Source organism: Meleagris gallopavo, chromosome 6 (genome assembly GCF_000146605.3).
Source record: "Meleagris gallopavo isolate NT-WF06-2002-E0010 breed Aviagen turkey brand Nicholas breeding stock chromosome 6, Turkey_5.1, whole genome shotgun sequence".
In the NCBI taxonomy this organism is placed as follows: Eukaryota; Metazoa; Chordata; class Aves; order Galliformes; family Phasianidae; genus Meleagris; species Meleagris gallopavo.
In genome coordinates this window covers 45,585,665-45,595,075 of record NC_015016.2, presented here as the reverse complement: position 1 = coordinate 45,595,075, position 9,411 = coordinate 45,585,665, and positions in this window count along the sequence as shown.

The window sequence follows — 9,411 nt, the reverse complement described above, 5'->3', positions numbered from 1 at the left end:
AAAAAAAAAAGCTAAATGGAGCTCGCTTGCAAATTTACCACAAATTATCTATATGTTGCTATGTTGTGCTAGCAAGTACAGCCCAACACCTACTACTAAGACTTTCAGACAGAATCACGGAATCTCAGAATGGCTGAGGTGGGCAGGAACCTCTGGTCCAATTCCTGCCCAAGCAGGGCCATACACAGCAGGGCACCCAGGCCCACATCCAGGCAGCTTTTGGAGATTTTCAGAGAGACTCCATTGCCTCCAAGGAGGCTGTGCAAACACTCCAGCACCTGTGCATTGTAAAAGTGTTTGCTGATGTTCAGAGGAAACCTGCTGTGTTCCGGTTTGTGTCCACTGCCTCTTGTCCTGGCTCTGGGCACCACTGGAAAGAGCCTGGCCCCGTCCTTTCGGCACCCTCCCTTCAGATATACATAGATGTGAATGAGATCCCCTTGGGCTGCTTCTTCTCCAGGCTGAACAGGCCCAGATATCTCAGCCTTTCCTGATGCTCCAGCCTCTTCATCACCTTAGTGGCCCTACATTGGACTCTTTCCAGCATGTCTGTATCTTTCTCGTACTGGGGGGCCCAGAAATGGACGCAGCACTCTGGATGTGACCTCACCAGCACTAAGGCAGCAATGACATATTCTGAGCTCGAGAAAGTCTCTCAGATTTCTCTCCTATCCAGGGAACAACCACAGTTTTAAAGGATTTGTTATTTTAAAAATAATGAATAATGAGATACATACCTTGTTCCGTTTTCCAGAAAGAAGATACTTAGAATAGGTGACTGACAAAGCCTACCATTTCACATCACTTTCTTCTATGATTTTCACAGCCAGAGGAGCAGTGGGAAAGTGACTCAGCTCACCAGTGTAGCAAAAAGCTGAATGTCAAGTGGTGAGAAAAAATAAATAAATCAGTGGCTGTACTATTACCAAGAGAATCAGAGGCTTGCTCTTCCTGCAGAAAAGCTGTTTGCAGCCAGCTCTTACAGCAACTGAACCAGGGCAACTGCCAACATGGGCGAAGCAAAGCAAAATGAAGTTCAAGACCTATTGCCAAGGGGTGGAAAGGTTTAAGAACAACAAACGCCTCATCTTGACAATGTAAAATCTGCAAAGACTAGAACAGAAAGGGCCAATTACTGCCTTATGTTCCAGTTCTAATCTGAAATTATAGGATAGATTTCTAATGAGGGGGAACGCTGCTGGAGGCAGCTGTGGTGGATGGAGGGGTACACTGCTGTAATTACAGATCCTTATGCACTGGTGACAGAAGTTCCAAAACTTCAAGAGGAAACACCTTTGTAATATTTGGTTTTGCAGAATCAAATAACACCCTCAATTTGCAGTGGAATGGAAACATTCAAGTACGAGAACGTTCAAAGCAGATTGCGGCACTACCTGGCACGTGGAAGGAGCTGGACTAAGTAGGCAGAGGTGAGCCAGCATACAGGAACCCTAACTCAGACCAGGGCTACAGGAGTGGTGTTTGGCCAGAGCAAACGGAGTAGTGGCAACTGGGGGGAAAAAAGCACATAAAGAAAGAGACAAAGTCTTAGGCAGGATATCTGATATAGTACAGTCAAAACAAACTCCTTTCTTCCTTTCAAGAAAATTGCTAGCAGCGAGAGCACTGAACATTTCACATGCTTAATTATTACACAGTGTATGTTACTAGAAAGACCAAGAGAATGATTTTTGATTTAACAGGCTTTTTTTTTTCTTCTTTTTTTTCCTTTGTGAGCTATACAGTCAGAAACAGTGGTTTAAAACATGTGGTCTGCAGACTCCTAGAGATCCAGAGGACTTCCAAGGGCTTCAGAAGAGGTAACCGTGGAACAAACAATTATCTTGTTCCTATCCAAGGGTCTGCATCTCTTCTGCAAAGCTCCTAGGGATCTATAAGTGGAGAAGGCTTGAGAAAACACGGCTTGTACACTATTACTATTACATGAAAGGAAAGGGATGGTGTTTTTCCAATTAACACTTCCATGGATGTACTATGACTCAGCTCCTAATGACATGCTACATAACTATTTTTTCAGAGTAATTTTGCTGTTTCCAGTATTCAGATCAAGAAGTGGCCATGAAATGAGCAACAACTGCATGATTTGTATTCTCCTCATAGTTTAATGTGGCATCAGACTTTATTGTCTATTCTTTTATTTATTCCCCAAGGTATTTTTCAATTACAATATTAAGATCTATGAGTACTTCACAGACATCAGTAATTCTTTGTAAATCTCTGAGGTGTTTTTTGCATATAAAAACGCAGCCCCCATTGCCTTCAGTTATAGCTCTGAGCACCTGGCTCTGTTTTAAGTCAGGAATCATGTTGATCCCCAAGGAAATGAGGAGCATCCAGGTACCATCACACAAATTCTGTCTTATGAGCAAGGAGTTCTGGAGCAGCAGGACTGAGTCCAAGGTAGCATTCACACTCCAGGAGCAATTTATCTGCACCACTGCTCCACTGCTCCACCTTCTCCTCACCCCCAGTTGTAAGTCCAGCACTTTGTATGTAGCCAGCCCTCACCTCTGCTCCTTAAACTTCCCACACATTCCTAATCTCTCACAGCAAATCACAGCAAATCCTTGGCCCTAGAAAATCCAAGATAAGTGCATTGCAGACATCAGATGCAAACACAGACACAGACTGTTGCCTGAACCATTGCCTGTTCCTTGCCTGTTATCCTCTCCCTGGATCAGCATCACTGTCTGTGGCCTTTCTCCCTTGCTCCCATGCCAGCTCAGAGGGGTTCAGCCCCAGGCCCTGAAGAGTTCAGATCTAAGTGTGAAGCATAGCCTGCCACAGAGCATCGTAACAACCATACCAAAAAATAAAAGAATCTTGCATTTGGACTAGATGCACTCAAGGCAGGCAAATCATCAAGGAGGCTGACTGCTAACATTTTAAAGGTTTCTGCTGAACATGTGTGAGCCGCAAGCTTTGAAAGGCCTGTCTTAGCTAACCCTGCCTGAATTTGCTCAAGGACCATAAAAGATGGTGCTCTTTCAGAAAGCTCACTTCCTCCTCCACACCTCCTGATACCAAATGCCAAATACTCATTCCAGAAACCTTTGACCTGAGTGAAATGTATTTCACTTTTTTCCTGTATCCGAAAAGCATCATCACCTATACATGCGTGTGTTTGTGATGTGGCAAGTGCAGCTGATCACCTCTGAACAGCCCAGCTCCAGAAGCTGAACACTGAAAAAGCTACAACTTCATGAAGAAATGCGTAGACAACTTTAATAGCACTTGGACCTATCAGCCTCACCTGCAATCACTGATCAGATTTGGAGAAATCTATACAATAATAATAATAATAATAATGCTGTGGTGAAGCCTACAGGCCTTTGTTTTATTCTCCCCACTGGAAGCGTGGCAGATACAGCCAGAGAGCACTGTAATCTGGGAACCAGATATTTTGGAGAGAAATTACAGCCACACCAGCACCTAGCTTTCATCTGGATTTTTTTTATTATTTTTTTTGTCTTTGAAAATCTCTTTAGCTGGCTAATTACAAAGCCTGAATCGGCAGCTTGCCCAATTAGGGCAACGACTCCATCTGTATCTGTGACCCTTGGAAAGACCTCCCAGTGTGCTCAGGTTAGTCAGAAGTGAGCCTCTCACAAGCCTCTCAGCCTTGTTCATTTAGCTAACCATATAAATGTGTGCTGTGTTCTACTATAGTGCTCTTTCTGCATTTCCTATTTTAAGATGAATTAAGGGGAGGCGGGAGGGGGGAAGTCTATAAACCTTGACATCACATTTTGCAAAGGAAGCAAATGCACTCCTCCCTACACTCAAAATGAATGGCCTTTTAAGGTGACTGCTGAATTAAATTCCTGAATGATGAAATCAACATACATGAAAAAGTTCTTATTTCCGACAAAGAAAAAAACTGCAGGGGAAAAAAAAAAAGAAAAGGAAAAAAAGAAGCTCCGTAATGTGATTGCTGGATTGAGAGCTGAATAGGAGCTGTTTACAGTGACTCAATAAAGATACTTTACTCAGCTTTGGTAGTAATGCAGCTTCACAAGCTGAAAGGAAATGGGGATATACATATTCTGAGCCCACTAAGCTTCTCTAATGTAAGACATGTGCATTTAGCTGAAGTCCTGAAATACCTCACTAAGAGGAAGGATGATGGAAACCCCAAGCACATCTTTCTGTTTATCAAGCATTACATATTTCTGACATACTTTAAGCAGTAGTCTATGCAGCTGACATCAGTCTTTAGATATATAACATGCCTGTAAGGTATGCAGCTAAACTCCAATTCTGTGAAGACCTAAAATACTCTTAAGACAGTAAAAATAATCTCATTAGAGGTATGGACTGTGTCTGGACATTCTCAGAACAGAGGCGCTGCTACAGCACAGCCTATTGCTCTCAGAGCAGGCAGTCACAGCACATGAAGCCATCATGAAACACAGAAATGTAACAGTCTCCCAACTATCTTGACAAAAGAACCAAAGAGAATTCCATGAAAGCTGTAAATTCCTTATAGCTCAGGAATTCACTAATGATTAGGTTGATAAACAATGCCTAAGCATTTTTCTATCATTTTCCACAAAAATATTGCAGACAGACAGGAGCACAATAGACATGAAATCTAGTTCCAATTTCTTCTTCTCCTCGTGATTCTTGCTCCAGTTTGACTCCAAAACCTGGGTTTCCACCAGACTTTTCTCCATTATATTTTCCTATTACCCGAAATTATACTTGTTGGAACATCCCTTGTGGCTGGGTTGTTGATAACGATAGTATGAGCTTCAAGGCAAGAAAGGTACTGTTAGGTGTTGATATTTTTTCATTACTACATCAACCAGACTTGCTTTAAGTAAGGTTAGACCACACAGTGATAAAATACTGATGTCTTATCTTAACTGTTCTCAGTGCAGCTACAGACAGCCTGCTATACCAGAGATAACTGAATGTTAGAGGAGGGTGGCTATTTTTGACAGCTTGCATCTGCAGGAAGGAAGAGAATGTGATACCTCTGTAGGACTTCAGAATCCCATGGCTTTCCTTTTTTAAGCTCAATTCCTCCTCATATCAGATAATTACAGGTAGTAAATGAATTACTTGGACAGTTTGAATGGGTAATGAAGGGGGAGCTGAGTGATGGCTTGAACACCTTCTGCACTTTAAGTCACTTCAGTAGGCTAGGATTCTAGGGCCAGGTCCCAGGACAGGCAGGGGAATGTTGCAGTCAAAGCTACTTTCCATGATATGGTCTGGGGCTAACTCTGAACTGGTGGCTCTGCAAGGGATGTGACAGTATCACAGTACTTTAACTTCTTCTACCTTCTTTGCTTTTTATCTACTAGAAGAGAAAATTCTGAGTTTTGGATCCTATGTACATTTTGTCCATAGCAACCACAACACTTCCCTCAGATTTGCTAAAAAGCACATCTTTAATTTAGAACAAGAAAGATGGATCTTCCTGCAGATACTTCTGAGCTTAACTGAAATTTAGAAGTCAGCGCTTTCATTACATAGGGTCTGTCTGATGGCTCTCCCCATCTTAGAGCCTCCAAACCCTGGCTTAGCATCCCACAGCTTTTGTAAGAAATCTCTGGGAAAGAACTGAGGAAAAATTGTTGAGTGATGACTCACTCTATCACTGTTTGGTTGCTTTATCGTTTTCTAATGCTCCTGATGGGAAGATATTTTCTATTGTGAGAGGCTTGTTTTCCTGCTCCAGTGGAACAATGATCTGCAAGGATTTCCTGAGGAGTGACTTTCCTTATAGGGTGTGAGATCTGTTGTCCTTTAGCTCCTGGAAGGCCAAGCTAATTAACCATCACCTAGTTACTTACTACCTTCCTGTTCCCTTTTGCCTTTTCAACACCCACTTGAGAGCAGAGGGTTTGTCACAGGACATGCACACTGGGAAATAGGGTGTGAGAAACCATCATAAATCAGCAGTGGAGGAGGAAATGTGTAGGATCAAGCTAGAGCACCCAGGGGCCACGTACAGATGAGAATGCTGGGCCTTGCCCACAGCCTGGAGTAACGCTATGGGTTCAGTTTGGCGTCGCTGGCCTCCAGTGTGAGCTCCAGCTGTGGGAATGGCCTCTGTTTGTGACAACAGTGACAACAATCGAGTTCTTTTGTCTCCAACAAGAAATAACTCTTGGGGCTTCTTAAGAAAGCAAAAGCACAACATGAGTCAAGGTTTATCTGCTTGGGCAGAAGGCCCAAAACCACTGCATTCTTCTCCTCTTATTTACAGTCTTCGGCGAAGACTTCTCTCCCCCGATGACTGCAGATTTTAATATTTCCTTACAAGCACAGCTGGCTGCTTTGGGCTGCTTGCAGCCATAGCCACACCTGTTAGGCCAGATGCTTAACGAGATATAAAGGCATGTTCTGGGGAAAGCCATCAGACTGCCTTCTCAGTGACTGATTGCGTGGCCAAAAGAGTTTGTTAAGATCATCCTAGGTAAGCTCATGCAGGAGTTTCAGAAATGGATTCTCACATGAAGCCACTGACTCCTGGTTGGTTGAGAGAAAGCCTTCTAAGATGGTGCTAAGCCTACAGAAACGCTTCAGATCTGATGGTATGGGTAAATACCATCGCTTTAGGATGGGGGCCTAGAAGATATGTCAGTCACATTACATAGCTCGCTATTGTCCCCTTCCCAGCTCCCAGGAGGCCGGGAGAAGCAGCTGTACTGCAGGGATGCCAGCCCTCAGCAAAATACTGCAATTGTTTTACGAGTTTAATGCTCTTTATTTCCTCATTTATTTACCAGGGGCATGTGTGGATCTCTGTGGAAGTCAGTTTGCTGAGGAAGAAAGCCTTAGAAACATTCCTCCATTTTTTTGATGTGTTGTTTTGTATTAAATAAAAGTGCTCGGTCGTAGAAAATTAACATTTCATTTAAAAAATGAAAATGAGGAGGGGAGGAAGGACCTGGATAGGAAAACTCCAAAACAGTGAAATACCTCTCCAGCTCACACTGGGAAAAGATAAAACAGGAACCAGGTTGGCTCATTCTCATCTTCATTTCCTAATTGATTGCATCAGCCATCAAACACCGCAGCAAGGGTGGGGACCTCACCGCCCTGGGATCATGCAGCCTCTGCCCCAGTGGCTGCCATGCTGAAGGGCAAACGGCTCCTTCGTGGCACTGCATCTCAGTGAAACTAATCTGACCTCCATGCAAAAGTGCCAGCTTGGTATTTGCTAGCTCAGGTGCTGCTATCACCTCCATGTTTACAGAAAGATATCGGTAATGGCTGGGACTCTGCAGTGAGCACTGCCAGCCTCTACCAAGGGGAATTAATTGCAGGATTGGGGCCCGCTGTGAAGCAGATAAAAGGGATCTAGAAAAGCCACGGAGCCCAGACAGCATTAGATAAATGGTGGTGAGAAAGCCTGCTTTTATAGCACTAATGTAGCTGTGTTTCCTGAGAAAAAAAAAAAAGAACAAGAAATTCCCCAGTGTAGGCATACTTATTGTTTGCCAAAAAGCATTCTGAATTCCTCAATAATCAGTCAGGAAGTGGTAAAATCTGTCAGACAAATGACCAATATGTTATTTTTTCCAATATCAAATATATATTTTAGGTCATTACTATTAGAGACAAACATTTTGTGGCCAAGGCAACTTCTTTTTTCAGCCATGCTAAATTTGTAAGTCATACACAGCAAATGGAACTTCTGTACACACACACACACACACGTTAAGAACTCTGTTTCAGCCCAGACCGGTACTTTGCCTTGTAGATGCATTAGCTACTTGCACTCACTGTTCTTTCAAAAAACTGCACAAGTAGAGATTATGTTAGTGTTTTCCCATTCAAGTAATCAGAAAAGTGGAATTAATTATAATAGCTACAATGTTTGTGCTGCCTGTAGACACCTGGATTTCCCATCATGAACTTACAGAAAACATAGAAGATAATTCCTGCTGTTATTTAGTCATTCTGTGTGATTACTTTTGTTTCATTTCCTCTGTGACAGAAGGCTAAGTGCTGACTTTGTATCAAAATAGGCCTACTAGCTTTGGATGGCTGTTCTGAGGACCTCCTGTGAAGTTTTCCTGTTCTCTCCATTGGAGAAGATCTTTCTTTTCTCTGATGGGTGTAAATTAGTAGTAGGACTCACCTGGCATTGCTGTTGGACTTGAGTCAGCAGAGTAACACTGATTCTTCCCAGCTTTTTTGCTAGTAGATAAAGGAGGATGCTGGCTTAATAACCTCTCCCCATTGTGCCCCAGAGGTTGGGCATCTTGCCATACATAGATGTTATCAAAAATTGAATCATTTTATAAATAAACTGTGAGTTAACAGCTGTCTGGATAAACGTATGCTTTGGTCCAAGACTGCTGTATTCCATTCTTTGAGAATGTTCTCTAAATAAATTGAATGTTTTCATTTTGTACTTTGTTATGATTTATCACACTGTGGTTTATTTTAAGTCTTTGAATGCTCTCTCTTCCATTTGCTGAACTTCAGATACGGAATTAAAACACCCTTGGCTGCACAGTCTCCCCTCCATGTTTTGAAGGAGAAGCCACGTAGCTATCACAATGGATTAAGACATCCTGCATTAAAAACCTGTGTCACTTTTGCAACTGTGTGCATTTATGCAACAAGACATCAGTAGCTAATGGGTCCATCTAAGACATTAAGTTGAATGGACACTTTTTTCATAGCTGTGGTAATCATGAATACTCTGAAAAAGGCTTCTTTGCCAATTGTATCCCAGGAAAATCAAATAGTGTTTTCTTGCAAAAAATAAATAAACGAATAAAAGAGCTCGGCAGATCTTCAGCCATCTTATTCCATTACATACCATTAAGGAAAACAGTGGCTTGTTTATTCACTAGAAGTTAAATATATGTACAGGACATCTTTTGAAAGTCCCTAAACGCTGCTTTAGCCTGCTGTGTGTCAAAGGCATGACCTCAAGCAAAATGCTCATCTACAAGGTTACTTTTCCATATATATATCTGCTGTGGACAGTCCATAGCTCTAATAGGCAAATAATCAAAGAAATGCGATGAAATTCTTTCAAATAGAATCACCACAGCCACCTTTCCTTTCTGAATTCAGACACAGCAGAGCTGTGGGGATATCCATCCACCTGGAAGGAAAGAGTTTGTTTTGGTCAGCATTCCCCCAAAGATCAGGATAAAACTCTCAAACCTTTTACAGAACTCTGGTTTTCCAGGAAAGAATATTAATGGTGTAGAAGTATATTCACAATAAACACCTTCTGCTGTTACCAAACACATCAGCTTGCATTTGGTCTTTAGTTATGCCTTAAACCATTTATTTACTGTCTAGTCATGATTCATGTAACTATATATTGCTGCCAAGCGAACTCCATTGCCATGGGGATATTTGCAGTCATTTTTAATAGTTGAGATAAATAAAATAAACTCGAAAACC